At 32.4% G+C, this 22,536-nt stretch overlaps 1 pseudogene; it reads left to right on the forward strand.

Annotated features, from left to right (window-relative positions):
* Positions 1-8,862: 8,862 nt before the first annotated feature.
* LOC129317521 (alpha-L-arabinofuranosidase 1-like) lies at positions 8,863-11,308 on the forward strand (annotated as a pseudogene).
* Positions 11,309-22,536: the final 11,228 nt, after the last annotated feature.

Genomic DNA, 22,536 nt, shown 5'->3' on the forward strand with positions numbered 1-22,536 from the left:
TCAAGTGCACACATTGCATTAGATTTGGAATTTTGCCTAAGTTTACAGGTTTAGTACACTAGAGGCATTTTGGTCCAAAAAATAAACTTTAGAGAAAATGTATAAAAAATTTGAAAAAGTGAATTTTATGTCCAATTGATGAGTAGTGAAATTAGATTTTTAAAATTTATTTTATTTTAGGAGTAATTAAATAAAAAGTCAACACTTTCTAAAGTGTCTTAATTTAACCTAGTTTTCGATTTGCCTTTGCAAAAATTTTTACATAATTTTGTGTAGCCTAGAACTTGGTTAATTTAATAAATTCTCCCTTCTAATTATGAATTTAATTATAGACATTAATTAAATTTTATTATATTACATGCTATTTTATTGAATTATATAATTTATATGACATAAGTGGATATGACTTGTGCATCAATTAGACAATTAAGGTTAACACTCCTTAAAGTCAATAACTAAGCATATGCATGTGAATTATACATATTTTGAGGGATTAAATTAGCTTAAATAATGTGGATGACAAATGGAAAATTAGGCACATATTAAAATTGTGTAACAACTAATAGGATAGTGACACCTCACAAGTGTGACAAGGCTCCCATTTTCATTTTAATTTTTTTCCTTTTTTTAATTAAGCTTTACTTGTGCCAAAATAGAATAATCATGCCATTCAGCTCCCTAATTTAGATCCAACACTCATTTCATTTATCTTCCACATTTTCTCTCACTTGTTTATAGTGTTTTTCATTTTATCTCTTTTGTTCTTCATTTTTCAGCACCCTAACCTCCATTTTTAGCCACCAAACATCCACAAAACTCACAAGGTTCTAAGTTCATTTTCTTCATCCTAAGTTCCATGAATTTCGGTCAACAAGCTTCCAACCTAGGGTTCTTGAAGATGATGAAGATTGGCTAATTTCTTTGATGGAATCCTAGAGAGATAAAGATGGAGGATGAGTCTTGAACTTCAAATTGGCTAAGTTCTTTTGTTTCCTATCCTCTTCTCTTTTTATTAGATGGTTAGATTCCTTAATCTATGGTTTAATCATCTTAGCTTGTAAATTCTAATTTAAATTTCATGTTGATATAAAGAGAGAGGATTGTTTCACTTAATTTCTTTCTAGGACAGCCATGACTGAATTTGGCCACTCTTTATTTGTCACATAATCTTGTGTTTTTCAATTAGTGAATTACATGTATTAATATAGCATAATCTTGTGATGTTAATGCCTGAGTTGTTGAGTATCTTAACATAATCTTGTGGTTACTTGATTTCTTTTCTTGGTTGTGGCATTTGAGGAAGAGTTTTGAGTGATTCGCTTGGCTAATTTTTACACCAATTGATTAATTGAACTAGGGACTTTAATCAAAGACCTAGGAAAGTTAGCTAATTTAGTTAATTGGCTTAGGATATTTTTCTTAAGTCATGATAGCTTTAGTCAAGAAGAAAGGGGAGCTAAACATAGCTTAATCATGAGAAGATAATGAGTCTAAAATTAACTAATCTCTGAGATTCCACTCTTGTGAAAAGGGAAGTTCATTTCACTCACTTTATTAAGCATTTTATTCAATTGCACATTAGGTAATTAGTATAGATAATTAGGTAACTAAATTCCTACAACTTTAGGTGATTTATTGTACTAGATAGCTTTTAATTAGACTTTAAACCATTCCTTAGGAGATAACCTAGGGTTGACCCTATATTGCATTAAGGTTAGCTTTAGTTTAATTTTGAGGATAAGCGACTAAATTCCTTATCAATGAGCCGAATTTTAAATGATAGAAAGATTATTTTAGTGAAACAATAATTGCAAAAATACAATAAATATAAAGTGTAACATTTTGAATTTCTTAATCTCATGATTAGCTATTAATTAAGGGTAAAGTAGTAATTAGTATGAGATTAGAGATTTGGATGGTTAGTTAATGATTTGACTCATTGGGATGTTAAGTGAACAAATATAAATAGAAGGATAGCATTTTGGGTCAAAGCAAGTGAGAATTTTTCTCACTGTGTCACATGCCACGGCTTGTGCTACATGCGCCATGACACATGGACTAAAAAATGACCCCTTAAGTAATGGATTTTAGGTGAGTTTCAAAAGGAAAAATTTGAAAACACGTGAAAGAAGAAGAAAAGAAAGGCAAGTCTGCTAGGGCAAGATATTTCAGAGCGATGGAAGGTGCTTCTAATCTATTACTTAGTGGATAAACTACATATAACCCTTACCTTCTATTATACACAAATTTATCTAAAAATGAGTTACAAAGAAATTGAATCAGTAAAGTTTGAGGGGTTTGATTCTTACCCAATAGTGATAAAAAAGTTCTTAGGAGTTAATTATAGCTTTATGACTAATTAAAAGCTAAACGATAAAGCTTTGAACCCATAGGCTCAATTTGACCTTAAGAGAGAGAGAGAGAGATTTTAGGGTGAAAATCTTATTTGTGTAAAATGAGACTAGTTAAGGTGATGTAGAGTACTAATTAAGTAGTAATGGACCTAAAATGGATAAATAGAAAAGGATATACGGCTAAATGTAGCCCTAAGTAGTAAATATGTATTTTTGGTTAAAATGGATTAATGACTAAATTGTGCCAAATGTGTTCAAATTGGCATATTGAATGTGTTAGTTGAGAAAGGAAGCTTGTGATAAGTTACAGTAGTGGTTGAAATCCATGGGTAGCTTTTCGAGTAACAAAAGGGTTGAGGTAATTGAATAACTTTCTTTATTTGACTGCTTATTGTAACTGTGTGTAAGTTTTCTATGTAGTGTATGACATGGTTTTCAACTAAGCATGTTTTACAGCATTATGTGAATGTTGTATGAAATAGCTTTTGATTAAATAAAAGCATTGAAATGGATGATTTTAAATGATATGTTAATATATATATATATATATATGTTACGTATGAGAAAAACATGTAAAATGGTGATTTGGAACCTATGTGGTTCAGAAAGTATGATCATAGGGGTAGGTGTTCACTCGAGTAGAGAGGTGGTAATAAGACCATATGGCATATTCTCCTTAGTGCCCGACGGGGTGTGATGTTAGAGAATTATACCTTCTTATAGCCTTTTTAGGGTGCAGTGTTGGAGAAAATCTCCTTAGTGCCTATTAAGGTATGGTGTTGGAGATTTGGGACTCCTTAGTGTCTATGTGACACGGTGTTAGAGTCAACGACACCTTATCGTGTGTATTGGGAGAAACCATAATCTGAAAGTGAGATAGAATACTTTTGGCTGAGTAGTTCTACCACTAAATGTGAGCTCAAGGCCAATGAGAGTGTACATTGGTCTAATTAAGGGTACATTATGCTTTACTTTCATATAGTTGCATGTGATAGTCAATAGGAGTGAGTTATTCTGTTACTGAGATTTTTATCTCACCCTTGTGGTTATATTTTTATAGGACAGAGTAGTGAGTAGGCCAAGGAAAGAAAGTATAGGCTGGCTTAGAATTATTGAAGTCGTATACTTAGAGTTTGTGTAATGAACTAATCTAGTGTATATTTGTAAACATCAGTTGCCATAAGATTGCATGCATGTTTTGAGTATTGATTTTGTAAAATCTTAGCCCATTTATATATATATGATGAAATGAATTAAGGAATGTGTATGAGTTATGAATGTTGTGTTTTTGGTGAATCTTCAACCTATATGTGAGAAATTATGATGAAATGAGTAATTTGGAACTAAGATTGAGTTGTGATTGTGTCATGAATGTGAATATATATGAATATGTTGAGAAAGAGGACAAGTAGGCTAAGTTATGCTAAGTATTAGCAAATTGTGAAAATTTATTAAATGTGGAAATTGGTTATTGAGGAGTCAAATTTGGATATATGCATATGTTTATAATATAATATGGTCAATCAGGTGTATTAGGTCCTTTTGGACTTGATTCAAGGTCTTGTGTGGTCTAATGAGAGAAAAAGATCAATTTGAGAGCTTAAGTGCACAAAACTTTTAGAAAAAGTGACTTTTTACACCTAGGTGTTCAAATTTTGATCGAACCATTAGATCGTGTCCAAACCTATCTAATTAGCTAGCTTATGAGATAAGCTTCATGTGGGCGCTTGAATCACTCTAATCGGACGTTGTATGTGAAAACATGCCAAAAGGTCATCATTTTGTTGTCATTCAAAATGATAGCAAAAATTTTCGATAGGCGCACCGCGGCGCATGTCATAAAAAGTTTGGGTGTGTGGCTCTATACCACATGCCGCAGTGCACATATTGCATGCCATAGCACATGGCCTAAATTCCTAACTTGATTTTATGATTTAAGGCATGCAATGAACGTTATGAATGCAACTTTTTGTCTTCCACTGTGTGATGCTCTAATATGGTATGGTTTTGATAATTTTGCACGAGTCTTTAGACAAAGCTTTTCAAATAATATATTTGATTAATGTGGTGGTTTGTCTGTTTAATGTGGTGATTTAGTTAATCTTCTTCCGTATCTGGAGGGTATGGGAGGGGGTTACACATTTTAGTATTAGTTTCTCAAGTTTCGAGACTGATTATTGATTGATGCATTCATTTAGATATATGGTAACTTATAATTATTCATTACACAACTCTTTCCCTGATGTCCTTTATCTTTCTTATTTTCATCCTTAGGAGGGGAGAAGATAATACAGTATGAGGAGAGGCACTCAAGCTAGTACTGTGTCTAAACAGATTGTTGAGAAGGAATGGGAGCCAGAAGCTCAACCGGTTCAGCTGTGAAGGGATAGACATGATGAGCTACTTAAAGAGCTCAGAGATATGATAGTAGATATAAGGTAGAATGTCTTGGATCGTGACATGATCCTAAGAGGAAGAGAGCTAAAAGAGAGTAAAGGCTCAAAATGTTCAAGTGCATGAGGAAGTACATAGTAGACGTAGACTATCTCAAAGTTTGGGTTACAAGCAAGAGATTCCTAGCATTGATCCATCTATTGATTATACTTGGAAGATGTTTGTTCGATTCAACCCACTGACTTTTAATGGTAGTATGAGAGAGCAGGAAGCAGAACTCTGGATCGAGTGACTCGAAACCATCTTTGAAATAGTGATTTATACCTTGAGTAGAAGGTTATCCTAGCCATGGTACAGCTGGTTAGTGCTACCAAGAGGTAGTGGGAGTCAATGAGTTGTCTAGTGGTGTTTGGTTGAGTTAGGATAGATTCAAAAAGATCTCCTTTGATCAGTACTTCCAAGTCTCATTTAGAATCAAGAAGGAAGAGGAGTTCCATACTTTCAAGCAGGGAAACCTAGATGAGGAAGAGTTTATCAAAAGGTTTAATGATCTATCAGCTTACTCCATATACCTCCAGCATAGTAGTTATTCAAAGTGGAAAGCTGAGAGGTTCCTAGAAAAGATGAGACTTAAGTATCACCAACAAATAGCACTACTTTATGAGGAGATGTGCCGTAAGTTGAGAGTAGTAGCTAGGCGTGATAAAGAGGCAGATGCGGAGAGGAGATGAGATAGTATAGGGATATATTCATCCCCTTTAGATCTGACAGGTGGAATTTCAAAGAAGCCTGAGTTTAGTATCGATAGTTTCAATTTTTCTGGAAGGAGAAGTTTCAGTAGAGGATCTCAGTATTGACCTGTGTAGAGAGGGTCAATGTAGATTAGTAGAGGTGTGAGAATTAGGCCTCTACAGTCTTTGAGGCAAGTGTCAAATATTCCAGCTCCAACTCTAAGTACTGGAAGGACACCCCAGTGCAGCATTTGTGACCGATCTCATCCGAGAAGATGTTAGGCTTACTTCAACTGTGGCAAGTCGAGATATATAATGAGACAATTTCTAGAAGGCAGAGTTGAGGAGACTGAGTAGCATTCTACAATTCTTAGCCAAGTGTTTATAGTTATACAGGAAAAGGCCATAATGTCTTCGAACCTAATCAGAGGTATGATTTCTGTTTGTGATAACCAAGTAGAGGCATTATTTGATTCAGGTGCCACTTATTCTTTTGTGTTTGAGGAGTGTGTGGATAGACTAAATTTGTTGTTGTAAGAGTTTCCTCTATTCATTAGAGTGACGATGCCTTTTGGATCGTTTAGAATTACAAGTAAAGCGTGTCAAGGTATGGAGATTTGATTTGAGGATAGAGTTTTAAGATTAATCTGATTTGTATTCCTATGAGAGGAATGGATGTGATTACTGGTATAGATTGGCTAGTAGCAAATAATGCTACACTTGATTGTGCCAGAAAGGTGGTTTCACTATTGGTATTGTGTGCAGTAATAGATTTTTTAGAACAGCCTAGGTTCTTGTCGATGGTAAGTGCAAAGAAGTTGATTTGGCAAAGTTATGATGCATATCTAGTGTTCTTTGCAACCAGCACGGTGTATGATGGTGGAATTGACAAAATTGGGGTAGTAAGTGAGTTTCCAGAGGTATTTTTTGATAAAGTGACTAGATTACATTCAGGAAGGGAAGTAGAGTGTTATACTAAGTTGGTTCCTAGAACCGAACCAATATCAAAAGCCCTATATAAAATGTCACTATTATAATTGGCTAAGTTAAAGAAGCAAGTTGAAGAATTGCTAGACAAAAGGGTTTATTAGACTAAGTGTATCACCCTAGGGATTGCCAGTGTTGTTTCTAAGGAAAAAGGATGATAGTCTTGTCTTTGCATAGACTATTGGCAGTTGAACAAGATAATTGTGAAGAACAAGTATCCTTTGCTAAGGATAGATAATCTTTTAGATCAACTGGCTAGTGCCTCAATCTTTTACAAGATTGACTTAAGGTTAGGGTATCATCAGTTGAGGATTAGTGTAACGGATGTACCTAAGATAGCTTTTAGAACTCAATATGGCCATTATGAGTTTTTGGTTATGACATTTAGTTTAACCAATGCACTTGCAGTGTTCATGGACTATATGAACCGAATCTTCAGACCATACTTAGATTATTTTAAAGCGATCTTTATTGATGACACACTGATCTATTCTGAGAATGAGGAGCAGCATGCGAAGCATTTAAGGATAGTGCTCTAATTTTTAAGAGATAAGAAATTGTATGCCAAGCTCAGTATGTATGAGTTTTGGTTAACGGAAGTCTGATTTTTAGGACATGTGGTGTTTACAAATGGAATTGCACTGGATCTACATAAGGTTGATGTAGTGTTAAAGTAGGAATCTCCTAGTTTAGTCACAGAGATATGTAGTTTTCTAAGATTAGCTAGGTATTATCAACGATTTATCTAGAAATTTTTCCAGATAGCTTCTTCTTTAACTAAATTAACACAAAAAGATCAACCTTATATATGGGATGACTTGTGTGAAGTAGCATTTTAGAAGCTAAAAGAGAAGTTAACTATAGCACCAATGCTAATTATCCCTAATCCAAGGTTACCTTATGAGGTGTACATAGATACGTCTTTGAGAGGTCATGGATGTGTATTGATACAATACGGTCAAGTTGTAGTGTATGCTTCTCGATAATTGAGACCACATGAAGAGAACTATCATGCACATGACTTAGAGCTTGGAGCAATAGTGTTTACTCTAAAGATTTGGCGCCATTACTTGTATGGTGCAATATTCACCATGTTTAGCGACTATAAGAGTTTGAAATACCTAGTGGATCAGAAGGAGTTGAATATGAGGTAAAGAAGATGGATGAAACTTATTAAGGACTATAAGTTTGAATTGAAATATCATCTGGGTAAAGCTAATGTGATTGCTGACGCATTGAGCCTGAAGACTTTGCATGTGGCACGTCTTATGATTAAGCAATATAGATTGATTTAACCTTTTGTTGAGTCATAGCAGGATGCGCCATTGAAGGAATTAGATAGTACTTATTCTACAGAAATCAACAATGATTTCTAGAGAGAATTAAGAATGGCATAACTAGAAGATGAGAGTCTTCTAAAGATCAAATAACAGATCAAAGTGAATCAAGCCATTAATTTCAATGTAATGCCCTCAATGCATTGCTGCATGTAGATGTTTGATCTAGAAGGCCTATTCTTGAACATTTTTTAGTCCATTTTTTGAGGTGAATATGTAGTGTAATACTAGAGTTTGAATATTTTTGTGTGTGTTTGTTTATCATGCTGATGGTTAGCCATTTGTTGTATAGGAGATTAATCATGCTGGGTTTGGAGGGCTATAGCAGAACTTGCAAAAAATAGAGGTCATTATAAAGCATGGATTCCCCTCTAAGATTATTTTTCTTTAAATTCATATTTAGATAATTAAACAGGAATTTATATTAATATGTTAAGGCTTTAAAGTTAGGGGTGCCATGGTTCTTTTAAGTATTTTTTCATGGACAATTATTGAAGATGAATCAAATATACATGTGACTACTGAACTTGCTTCTCACTTTCCTTGCAATAAAGTTGCCATGAAATTGCAAGTGCTTTGTCATTCTCCTAATAAATGCCCTTAAGGAGTTGGCCTCTCTAATCCTGGTTTTTAGGGCATGGTATGGCTATCAACTCTTAACTTTTGGTTATATGTTGTTGTATGATTGCAATATGTTTAACTCCTAATTAAAGTGATTTATCCTTTTCCTTTACAAAAAATTGAGCAAGGGAAGAAATACAAAGTTGTCTTCTTTGTCCATTCATCAAGGTCAATTGATCTAAAAGTTTCATTCATAGGAGCAAATGGTCAAGAATTAGCATCATCTAACATTAGGTTACTGATCGACCAGAGATACTTTCCCCTAAATTAGTTGGCATGTTTCTTATTCTATTTTATATACATTAAGTAGCTTACATGCAAAGTATAATGGATTATATGTGCATGTAGGGCTGTTGTAAAACACGCCATGAAGTGGAGACGATTGAGACGGTTCTTGAAGCCACAAGTTCAGGCATTAGCTCAAGCCTTTAAATTACAACAACTCAAAAAGGAGAGATTTGGTTAGACCAAGTCTCAACTATGCCCATGGACACTTACAATTAATGTAATATTTGAAATGATAACTTTGACCTCATAAAAGGGTGACTTTTATTCTAATAATGGTCTTCTAGAGGTGAAGGTATGCCTCACCTTTACAGGGCATATATTCAATAGAAGTAGGGCTACCTTTCTTTCTTCTTTTGTTGTTTAAACCTAAAGTACACTTGAAGAGATTTTGTTTCTTTTTGGAGCATTATCTTGCCTAGCATGACTAGGATTATTTTCCATTTTTTCTATCAAGGACATGGATTTCAAAATGACCTTTATCAAATGGTTGCGGACTTAAAACTAAAATTGCTTCAATTTTCGGGTAGGCCTATGTAGTATGGTGTAAATTAAGAGGCTTCTTTAAAATGATTGTTCAATGTGATCTCCTAAAAATTTACTGGTCCACCATTCAATTATATTAGGCGGAACTTATGTTGAAGGGGATCATTTAAGAAATGCATATAAGTAGAAGGATATCGTCGGACCATGGAAGAAGAGGCCAGGTCACTTTAATGATTTATGGGGCTATTGGACTGATGATGGATTTGGCTTTTGGAGTTCTTTCAAGTACATGCTTTTTTATTATTCTTCTCTTTATTGAGTTAACCTTGTTTATGCATTGACATATCAATCTATTGATACATTTTTCTTTTTACATTTGAGTAGCTCGCAGAAGACCTTGGTGCCTTACCAATATGGGTATTCAATATTTGCATTAGCTATCATGAAGAAATCAATATGATTGACATATGGCCTTTTGTACAGGTATAATTTAGCCTTCACAACTTCATATGATGTTCTTAAAGTAATCCTTATTCCTTTTCTTGTTGGATTGATCTTGTTGTGCATTAATGTTTACAAAAAGCTTAGATGGGATTGAGTTTACAAGAGGTCCTCTCATATCAAAGTAGGGCAAGATAAGGGCTTCTTTAAGACACCCTGAGCCCTTCGATCTGCGATACGTTGCTATTGGAAATGAGGACTGTGGGATGTATAACTACCTAGGAAACTACCTTATGTTCCATAACGCCATAAAGCATTACCGCTCTGATATTCAAATAATCTCAAATTGTGATGCCACTACTACTCCATTAGATCATCTAGCAGATTTGTTTGATTTCCATGTTTATACAAGCACTAGGGATATCTTCTCAATGTATAACAAATTCAATTCTTTGAATTGTGCTGGTCCTAGAGCATTTGTAAGTGAGTATGTTGTTTGGCAAGAAGATGCTAGATTTGGAACACTCTTGTTTGCCTTAGGTGAAGCTGTCCTTATGGGATTAGAAAAGAACAATTTCATATTTCTCTTGAATGTCAAATTTTTTTAATGATATTATTTAGTCAGTTTACAACTTACATGATCGTCATGTGCTGATGAACATCCTTTCTTGTCGCAATGCAGTGACATTATGGGAATGGCATGCTATGCACCACTTTTCTAAATATAAATGACAAGAAGTAATATGCTCAACTATTTTTCTTTTTGAGTTTCCTTATGTATTCATGTATTTGTATATTACAAGATTGAGATTGTGTAATTTTGTGTGGATGCATAGGTGGATACCAGAACTATTGCATTTGACTCATATTGGAGTTATGGAATTCCAAGCTATTGGTTACAACAACTACTCTTCTCACAATCAAATGGAGCTACATATATTAACTCAACACTTGAGGCCCCAACTTCAATTGTCGCATCAACAATTGTTTGGGAAAATCATGAGAACAAAAAGAGTTATTTAAGAATCAAGGTAATGCACTGATGATCCATCATGCTTGAGTTAATCGAATGCTAAGAAAGTCATTCTCATTTGAAATACGAAACATTTCTTTAGGTTGTGAACTTTGATGACAAGATGGCAACTCTCAGTATTACAATTGACGGCTTGGACTCAAATGTGAATCTTTCTGGATCAACTTTCACATTGCTCACATCTACCAATGTCAAGGATGAGAACTCCTTTTATAATCCCAAGAAGGTATAACTTATGTTATTTTAAATGTTGCTTCACCATTCATTTATACGTCAATCATAAACCTTTCAAACATTGGAAAATAAAGAAACAAAATAACGCTATCCATAGTTCTTGAACATCGTGGTTGTTTTCTTAAATTTAGATATGCAAATGCCATGGCCCTAGCTGTAAAATATTAACTCTAACCACTGGTACTATTTATAGAACATGCCTTCAAATCATGTCTTAGACCCCATATAATACACAAGGGTTACCTACTTTATGTGAAATGCTCATTCTAAAGTCATTCTCTGACACAAGTTTTTGTGCCTCAAGTGTAGGTTGTGCCGCAACTAGGTCTTCTTAAGAATCCTCACCCTAGTATGACCGTCATGCTTCCTCCAAATTCAGTGGCTTCATTTGAATTTCCAAAGTGATCGACCAACATGAAAAATATATGAAATTATTCGCATGTACTGGACAAAAATAGAATATGTAAATGCAAAAATGTATGACAGCATATGTATCTTTTGCTTTTTTGTTACTATTCCTTTGCCAAGCAACAATCAAATAGTAAACTACTTACGCTACTACTTTTCCAAGTATGGGTTATTTATTCTTTTTCATCAGAATTTCCCTTTTCAAGCTTATATATACTCGTAAATCATTGTGTTCTTGACCAAAATGGCTTCATTCAACATAATTTGTCGTTTCACTCCACATGATGTGGAAGTAATTAAGGTTATGTAATTAATTATCGGAATACCAGATAAAACCTTTATATGAGATTTCAAGTTTTATAAAGTGTCAAAAAAAATGATTTGTTTGACATAAATGTTATAGAAACCTGTAGCTACTCTGTGTTTGGTAATATTCTAGAAATTCTGTTCAAATCATATGAAAACTGCATCGAAGAATAATGGGGAGCTATTCAAGGATTTTTCTAAAATAATTATATTAATTTAAATGGTAAAACAATCATCATAAAAGTTTTTGAAAGATCCTTTCTTTTCTAAGCAGTGTTTCTTTTTTTATGATGAAATATGAAAAAAATCAAGTCAAACCAAATGTTGGGGAAAAAAAACTAGAAAAGATGTAGCCATAGAAATTCTCTTGAGGTTGTTCACATATGATTGTAACAGCCTAAAAACTAAAATTGTCAATGTTGAATGTAAACATTTTACGTTTGTTAAACATTAGGAGTTGAAAGGGTGGACGAATATTTCTTCTTGTTCTTTTTTCTTCTCTCAAAACTTATGCATAAATATATGGAAGAAAAAAGTAGACCTTTTATCAAATGTCATTAAATTTTTTAATTAAAATTTTAAAAGAAAATAAAGGATGTAAGAGAGTAAACGGAGCATGATGATATCAAAATAAAAAAGGGTGTAAATTATTGTGGTGAAAAAATCAAAAGGATAATTAAAATCCGTTTAAAAATACATTCAAATGTTTACTCTTAACAATTCAAGGTGATGGTTTATAGAGAAATGTTCTATTATACCTATTTCTATGTTGTTATATGCAGATAACTTCGATGGGAGAAAAGTATCCTTGAAACCCAACAAAAGAATTATAGAAATTTTATAACGTTATATTCTTGAAAAATATGTATAAACCAATCCTAATTAAAATTACCTAGGAGTTGCATAATTAAAAGAATTAGAATCATTCACAATTTCATGGGTTCATTTGTAAGAAAATAAAGAGGAATATTCCATTCCGTGATTCAAAAGAAAAGATGCATAGTATTGAACAACTATAATAAATAAATGATTCCATTATTTGAGATGTGTTTCGTAATACGATACAAGTTTGAATCTATTTTAATATCACATGGGTGTCCATGTATGTTAATGATGAAATGAACAAATTAATTAAAGTGGAGTTGCAAGTTTGGCATTTTGTGTCGGCCATTTAGTATTCTATTTAGCTACAATATCCTAAACTATTTGAATCATTGCAATTTTACCTTTAAAATAATTAAAATATAGCAAAAATGCACCCTAACTTAGATCTATTTGACATGATAGGTTACATTTTTAATGAAACTTAAGTACCAATTAGCATTTTTAATTGTCAACATTGGGATATTTAATATCAGAGTCAAATATGCTACGTTTCATTTACTTTTTCGATAAAATTACTATAATAAATAGTTGGGAAAATGACAATCAAGTTCTAAAGGACCAATTTTATACCAGTTAAGTCCCAAATAATTCTAAAAGGCCAATAAAGTCTCATGCTATTTTTCACAAATCAGAGTTCTAATAGAAATGATGAAAATGCCCCTATAATTATTGACTCAAGGAAGCTTTATTCTCTGCTGAGTTTGTTTGGCTGGTGCATTTAGACAGGTTTTTTTTTTTTTGCAAATCCCTGCATCTGAACAAAAAAATTGACTCCATTAAGGTCCGATTTCTTGCAAAACAGCTCTCGTAAGGAAGAAGATGGAACGCTTTTTTACAACTGAACATGAAAGATTTTTTTTATTTCACGTCTCTAAAAATATGGCATGAAGATTTAATATTTTGCAACTGAAAGTGTAAGAATTTCTCATCAAGTATTCATATTTTAAGATGGATTGTTGTCACTGTCTCACTAATGCAAAAATCACTTATGTCAAAAGTAACTTGTTTCTAAGTGATATATTATTACATTTTATTTTATTTACTATAGGTTGATATTATTGGGTATGATGGAAAAAAGTTATTTAAAGAAAATTTTTTGTTATTTTCATTTTGGTGGAGATATTGTAAAAGATATGCATGGGAAAATGCATTATGATGGGGGGAGTTATAATGGGAGAATGATTAGAGAAGGAATGTCTCTTGAAGGACTTGTTAGGTTAATTTCATCATACTTGAATTGTGATTTAAATGGAATAGAGTTGAAGTACACAATAAAGTTTGATTGTAATGCTCTTTTAAACCTTAAAGATAATGAAGGGATAAATCAATTAATGAAATTGAATGATAATTTTGCTCATGTGTACATTATTGAGAAGATACATCAAAGTACAAAGAAATAAGAGATTCAATTATTAGGTAAGTTTTTTTAATAGTTGCATGATTAATATTATGCTAATATGAATATGAATAGTAGTAATAAACATGATTTGAATGGAAATGCATGGCAGGATGTTCAGCTGGGAATTCACATGCTATATAAGATCTTGAAGTTCTACCATGTGCAATACAAAGTATCCTAACACCAATGCCTGAGCTAAATGCAACAAAGTGGAACGAGAAAATATATAGTGGCATTATGCATCTTGTTGAGACCTATAACATGCCAAAGCCAAATGCGTTGACAGTGTTTGAGCTCATGAACCAAACCTTTTTGTTGCCTCCTAGAATATCTCGACCAGCTGGCAGACCTCGTCGTGTGAGGATCGAGTCTTAACATCAACAAACGAAGCTTTATCATTATTCTTGATGCCATAAAGCAGGTCATACGCGAAAGAGGTGTAGAAATCCAAATCCAAATTGATGTTATTATAAATGGGTTACCACATGAACTTGGATTTGGGTGACATACAAATATGAGTAGTTTTAGGGTTTTTTTTTTTGTATATAGCAACCCCTTTTTTGTAAATCCAAGTTGATGTTTCTATAATATGAGATTAGATCAACTTGGATTTGGTTGACAGATATAGGTTTATGTAGATATATATTGGTATTATTAGGGGATTTTTTTGGTACATACCAACCCCTCGTTTGTAAATCCAAGTTCATGCTTTTGTGTATGTGGATAGCTAATATGTGCAGATGCATTAGATGAATTAATACATGTTTCTTACATGTACAATTCATATCTTCTGTGATCACTAAAAAGGTGTTGTTTTAAAATTTCGATCAGAGGTAGGAAATTATTCGTAAGGCAGTTACAAAATTTGGTATGTCAGTTGTAAATTACTAGAGCCATGTCCAAAAACAATTTGGTAAGTTTGCAAGTTCAAGAATTAAATAGTTCTTCGATCAAAATTTCATGTACAAGTTGCAAATTATTCCCAATGAAGTTGCAAAATTTGGTGTCTCAGTTGCAAAATACTAGAACGTTGTCCTAAAAGAATAACTCTTGTAGGAATCTAATAGTTCTTCAATTCAAAATTTCAAATACCAGTTGCAAATTGTTCCTAAGGAAGTTGCAAAACTTGGTGTCTCAGTGGAAAATTATTGGAACATAGTCTTAAAAGAATAACTCTTGTAAGAATTTAATAGTTATTAGATCCAAAATATCGAGTACCAACTACAAATGCTTCCTAAGGAAGTTGCAAAATTTGGTGTCTCAATTGTCTCAATTGCAAATTACTGGAATGTTGTTCTAAAAAATTTTACTTTTCTACAAATTGAATAGTTTTTCGATCTAAAATTTTGAGTACCAATTGCAAATTATTTCTAAGAAAGTTGCAAAATTAGGTGTTTCAGTTACAAATTACTGGAATATTGTCCTAAAAGAATAACTCTTGTAGGAATTTAATAGTTCTTCGATCCAACATATCGACTACCAGATGCAAATTGTTCCTAAGAAAGTTGCAAAATTTGGTGTCTCAATTGCAAATTACTGGAACGTTGTCCTAAAAGATTTAACTTTTCTACGAATTTAATAATTCTTTGATCCAAAATTTTGAGTCCTAGTTGCAAACTATTCCTAAGGAACTTGCAAAATTTGGTGTCTCAGTTGCAAAATACTAAAATGTTATCCTAAAAGAATAACTCTGGTAAGAATTTAATAGTTCTTCGATCCAAAATTTTGTGTACGAGTTGTAAATTATTCCTAAAGAAGTTGCAAAATTTAGTGTCTCAGTTGCAAATTACTGGAGCCATGTCATAAAAGATTTAACTTTTGTAGGAATTTAATAGTTTTTCGATCTAAAATTTTGAATACCAGTTGCAAAATTTTCCTAACAAAGTTGCAAAATTTGGTGTCTCAATTACAAATTACTGGAGCTTTGTCCTAGAACAATAACTTTCTTAAGAAATTCAATAGTTACCCCACCCAAAATTTTGACAAACAGTTGCGACATTGGCTATATATAATTGATTTGGTTGCTTGTTTAGCTTGCTTGATAGTCACAAAGAGTGTTTTATATCACTTCACTTGTCCTAAAATAATAATGAAATTAGAAAATTCCATGATTCATTTGTTACACTGAATTGGATCACCATATGATTAAAGTAATATAAGTAGCAGCCTAGCTGTTTCAATTAGCAGGAAATACACGTTATGTAGATAATTTTCACCACTCGCATTGAATTATTGGCTTCTATAAGACCACTAAATTTTCCTTCATTTTTTTTTAGAAACTCTTTCTTGAAGTTGTCGTATCCAGACTTCTTTTTTGTTATAGCTTTCTTGTTGTCCATAATTTCTCGGTGTCTCAGTTGTAAATTACTTTTTTATGGTCTGCAACAAAAGCAAATGAAACAGATTCAGCCAAATATTACACCCAAAAACACACCACATATAGATACACTGTTATAGAATAGTGAACATGTAGGGTGGCAACTTTTATTGGATTAATTAAAATTTTAGAAAATATGAAGAAGGAGAAAAGGGATAGCATAAATTGCAAGTAGTTTATCACACCTGATGCTGCATCCAGAGTTAGACGCATGCTCAATTTTAACAGACTAATAGTGGTCATTTTTGAAAGCATCAGGCCACTGTGATTACCAAAGATACCTTTTAAAATTTATGCTTAAGAAAGAAATCATCTTGGTTTCTCTAGAATCTATTTGCAATCCAATCTATTAATGACCTAAATTCAGTTTTCTGACTTCTAGGAGTACTTGAAAGGCACCATTCATAAGGTGATATGCAATAAAAATCCTCAACACTGACACTCCCACCATTCATAAGGTCATGATTAGACTAGAGGATTCAAGGGTTTTAAAACTTGCAGTTGAGTTACTTATGATTGACTTTTGTTCTTTTCTATAACATCAATAATATTGCCAGTGTAGCTGGCATTGGTAGTAAATTTAATATAAGTAACAATTTTGTGACCTGAATAGCAACAGGATATGGTAACATAATTTTTATCTCCTCTATTTCTAGTGTGAAAGCTCTAACTCTCTTGTCTGACTACACAGCATCTAAAGGTATTTTTGTTATCCCTCACCACACTTGACTATAATATATATATATATATATATCAAGGTAAGCTTGAGAAAATTGACATGGAAAGCTGAGAAATATCCATATTTCAAAAAACAAAGTAGTGTATTTGATCATTTATGTTAGGTATGATACAATACTTCAAGCTAGCTTCAAACACTATATGTCTTAAATTAATGCACTATCTACATCATGTTATGCTTCAAACTCATAGCGTATGTATCAGAAATCAAAAGCAAAGGTAACTAATCCACATAGTTTCATTCTAGGGCTATGAACGAAGTCATCAAGAACTCGGCAATGGAATGGGCAAAAGATAATATTAGTGCAAATGTAGTAGCACCAGGACCTATGATGACTTCAATTTCGAAATCTAACATGGTATAAACATGTGCCTAATTACTTTTATCTCCTTGATGTTTTATTATATTCTACAGCTCTCTTGAAATTATTCATATAGAAAATACAAGATATACTTACCAAGAACCCGACTGCTTGCCTTATGTGCTTCAACTCATCCCAAGATGATCCAGCATACTATAAAATCCAAGGCAATTACTTGGAAATCGGAGCCATGAGCCATCATGGAGATCCATAAAACTAGTCCAAAAGCAACACTTAGCAACTATAGGGCATCACATCACTTTGTAATAGCCCAACTAAACAATATAAAACATGACCTAATAGCATAAGCAAGCAACAAAGAATAGTATTATGTATGCTATTCATTGTACAAATCTACATACTGTCATGTGTTTAGTGTATCAATGTAAAACACATCAAATTGCATAACAAGTGGAGATGAAGAGCACAAGTCTAGTCAGCAAAAAATTCAACTGTTGGCAAAAATACTGGTGATGTTAACAAAGGTTTGAGGTAACATTAGCAAAATGCAAGGGAGAGGTGATAGTGGTGGCGGTGGCAGCCATGATAGTGGTTTGCATGTAAGCATGGTGTTTGTAGCTGCAACAGTAGTGGTGGACAAAAAAATGGCGATGAAAGCAAAGATGGTATCAATAATGACAGTTGGTGATTATGGAAACAGAGTATAATGATATATTAACAAATGGAAACAAAAATTTAGTTTTTATATTGAAAACTTTTTATAGTTCTTATCAGGACCTGCCCCGCATCTTAGGTATCTAATGTTATATAGTGATAGCCATATAATGGTAACAACCATATAAAAATTATGCGGGCAGAATCGATAAAGACAACAAAGCAAATGCACTAGAAATTATGCAGGTAGAATCAATAGAAAAAAAAAATATAATTGGGAGGAATAGCACACAAAATGATAGATGCAAAATCTCTGCCCTAAATAATAAAGATGAGAAGCACCAACTCACAATGTCCAGCCGAACATATAGACTACAGCAGAGAGAAGACAAAGAAGAGACAAACAGCTTCCCTATTCACTTGATCGCTAGTGTTTGTCGCTAGCGGTTATGGCAAAGAAGAGATCAATAGCTTTCCTCTACTCGATTGCAAGTGATCACTTAAGGCAAAAAAGAGGATGATCGCCGATGTATGTTCCTGACGGTAGGGCAGAGAAGGAATGGACAACTCTTCTCTACTCAGTTGCAAGAGATCTCTAGGGCAGAGAAAAGAACAACCAAGCTCAAATTCATTGGCCAAATAAGGGTATTTTCGTCCTTTTCCATTATATCAAAATACCACTTAAGGACTTGGGAATTTCATTGGCCTTTTAGAATTACTTGAGACTTAACTAGTATAAAATTAATTTTTTGGGACTTGATTGTCATTTTTTCTAAATAGTTTAAGACATTATATGATCCTTAGAGAATAATTTAAAGGTAAAAATACTCCTGAGCCCAAAAAAAAAAAGTTTTTCATAGATAACAGTTTAAATGTTCACTTCATTGGCACATTTCTTGGTTTGCCTCCAGATTAATAACTTTTGGTCAAATATAAACGCTGAAATCAACTTTTGGAGAGATAGGGCATGGATTTGGATTAAATATGTCTTTATAAAAGGCGTTGGGAGTTTGTCATTTCATATAACATTCTTATCGGCTCTTAAATTACATTGACCCAAAAATCAGTTTTTGAAACAGGTTTGGGACAGAATTTCTGGGCCACTAACTATGCCCTTCAGTGCGCTTTTAACTGCTGTGGGTTCAGATTAATGATGCTTGGAAGAATTCTTAAAGATACTGCTTCAAACCACTTGAGAGCAATTCACCAATTTTCACCAATTCGAAAAATGTAGATTTGTTAAACGTGGAACCATTTTAGAGTATCTTTCTACTTATTTCATCATATATTATAATTGTACAGCTTCCTACTTATTTATTGCTAATTTTTTAAATATTCACAAAAAACTAATTAAACAAATGAGTGGATGAGATTATTCTGATTCTTGACTTTTAAATAATAGTGGCATTAATTACTGATGACAGTAAACATAAGAAATTCAATGCGTTGTTGACAACTATCTCAGATGTGATGTCAGTTAGTTTCTGAACGAAAAAAAAGTCTTCACCGCCCAACACACCTTATATTCTTAGTTTAGATTGATTTGGTCAATAAATTAAATTTTTTAATTGGACATATTTTGAAAATTTTTCATAGACAAAAGTTTATGTAATTTGAATTTTGAAAGCTTATCAAGATCAAAATATATTTTTAAATTCAATGAGAGCTCATAAAAATATTTATAAATTATTCACTAATAAAATGTTCACATTGATAATGTGGTTCAATTCTGTTAATTCACCAACATGGTACTTACAACAATTTTGTCCATGACTCATTAATTCACCTGCGCGTGACAAAAAATTAAAGACCATTCGTTGTACTTTGTTTTGATAACTTTTATTAATTTTGATGGCAAGAAGAAGAAGAAGAATTTTTCTAAATTTCATTCATCTTATAGCAACAGATTTATCCTTAAGAAGCGACGAATATTTATGTTGCTAATTTTTGTTTTTTTTTTTTGCTGTACTTATACGTACATAGGAAAAGAAATATAATCTTCAATGTTAAATAACTAAGTGGTGTCTTATTAAAAATATCAATAAGTGAATGTAATTATTCAAATTTTTGGCATATAATGTTAACATTAATTACTAATTAAGTTTGAACATAAGACATTCAATTACGATGTGATCAATAATGCTAATGCTAACTTATTTAATCTTGAACAAAGTCTTTGCATTAGTTAGACCATCACATCTTATTATCGATATTTCAATGTAAACCACACCTCTAGTCTATAAAATTTTCTTACGGGGACCCATTTTGAATTGTTACTTAGGCATGTTTCTTACTCATCCAATCGTATAAAAAATGGTCGTTGTTCCTGAATTTGTTTATTCAATTCATTGATTTCTCTTAAATTTGTCTCTTCTAACCAATTTTAGAAAGTAACTGATAGAAGACGTGAAAGCAGAATCGTATTAGTTTAGGGATAAAATTTTAAAATACAACAAAAACACAAAAACAAAAAGAAAAGGACAAAATTTATGATGAAAACAAAAAAAAAATGAAATAAACAACTGAATAATGATCAAGGATAAGATTCTCTATAGCATCTACCTCTAAAAATCTTAACCTTCGAAGACACCACGAGAGTTGGTCACACTCTTGATCACGTCTGTTTCTCATTAGGGATGCCATTATAAAGTATTATGGCTCACAAGAGTTATAAACTCTAAAATGAATAATTTCATTCAACTTCTCTTTTGTTTACAAGAGGGAGCATGTCTAATATATGTAAGCTTATGAAGAAGATTATTTTCTAAAATTAAAACCCTAATTTTCTAATACTAAAAGGGGAACAAAAATAATATAAAATAAAGGAGAAAATATTTGGCCATATAATTCAGGAGATATGATCTTAAAATTATGAGATTACAAAATTCAGAAAAATAATATAATTAGTCCTAATATTTGACTAGACTTAAAATAAAAAATTATGACTAATCTTGCTTCTTAAGAAAGGGAGTCAAGTCAAAAGACCACTAAATTAGGAAAAAATTATGAAAAAAATCAAGGGATCATAAAGAACTTAAAATCACACCACTCTTAACCTCTTTACTAAAGTTTCAGGCCTCCTTGTGTGCAAAAAGTTTCACTTATAGTCCTCCTTACATTGGGTTAGGATTTACACCTATTAGACTTGACTCTTCATAGATTTGGGCTTGTGACACCTTTTTCATGAAGTGGACCTTCTAAATGGATTTTTATCTCACTATTCACGTCCATACACATGCATGACCTATTTGAGCAACCATTTGGGTTTGAATAAGGTTCATTCACGTTCTTGAATTCCCATGGTCCATTAGGTAATGCATTTGGGCCCCAATTTAATGTATTAAAGCTCCATTGGACTCATCTATGTGTATATAATAGCATTGGGCCTTCAACAAATTGGAAATTGACTCATGGTGGTTTTGAGGGTGGCCTATCATGTGCTATATCATGTTTCACACATGCAATCATTCATACAATCATCCATGTGATTTTTTTTTATATCTTTGGGCCATTGGTTGATTGTTGGCCTATTGACCTTATTTCACCATTTTTGCCTCTTAACTTTTTTGATCTTTTTGGACATGCGGGACCGTACTCTACTAGTAACCATACAAGTAAGATAACTCAAATTTCTTGATTTATTGATAATGACAAGTCTTAGTCACCCAGCATGCTTTGACATAATTGTAAATCAAACAAAGGAAAACAAATCTTCTTAATTGACATTTAATAGTTTTGTAAGCCTTATTAGGTGACTATACATATTTTTAATAGGGAAAATAACATTTAAGTCCTAAGGAGACCAATTGTCATGTTCTGAAAATAGATAATGACCAGCAAGAGATACAAATCATATTACACATCCCTTAAGCCTTAAACTGCAAAAAATTTTCATTTCTAAAACATAATTGAATTTATACTGAAATTATAATATGCTTAATAATATATATATATATATGTCATAACAAAAGTTTTAATATTTTTATAGAAATTTTGATAAAACTTTTCTTGTAAATAGGACCTTTTGAACATTCTACAATATAATATTTCAATTAAAATAGAAAACTAATTGGGAGCTTAGCTCCTTCCAATCAACAACAAAGCATAAAACAAAAAAAAAAGACCCTAGTAATAACCTAAGCAAAGCACCTAATAAATTTTCATAATATAACATATAGATTTTATCATTACATTAAAAAGGGATTGTCGTGCCCGATCTGGAATTTCTCAAGGAGGAAAGTCAAATAAAAAAATAAATATTTTAGAGTCACCACCAAAATTTTTAAGAGGTAATTTTGGAAACCTTTTTTGACATGTGGTTTATGTATAAAGAAAAGGGTAAGGGAGTCAATTGTATTTGAAGAAAGTATTAGGTGCCCCACAACACTTATTCATGTGAATGAATGCCTTAAGTTAACTATATAAAATTAAATGACATTAAAAAATAAGAAAATTAAAAAGGAAAAATTTATTTATTTATAAGTTGGACTTGACCTAGGATGAAACTCTAAGGTCTACGTACCCTTTTGAAGGATCAAAACCC

This window comes from Prosopis cineraria, unplaced genomic scaffold (genome assembly GCF_029017545.1).
Source record: "Prosopis cineraria cultivar Desert tree isolate PC_DT_omini unplaced genomic scaffold, ASM2901754v1 PC8, whole genome shotgun sequence".
NCBI lineage: Eukaryota > Viridiplantae > Streptophyta > Magnoliopsida > Fabales > Fabaceae > Prosopis > Prosopis cineraria.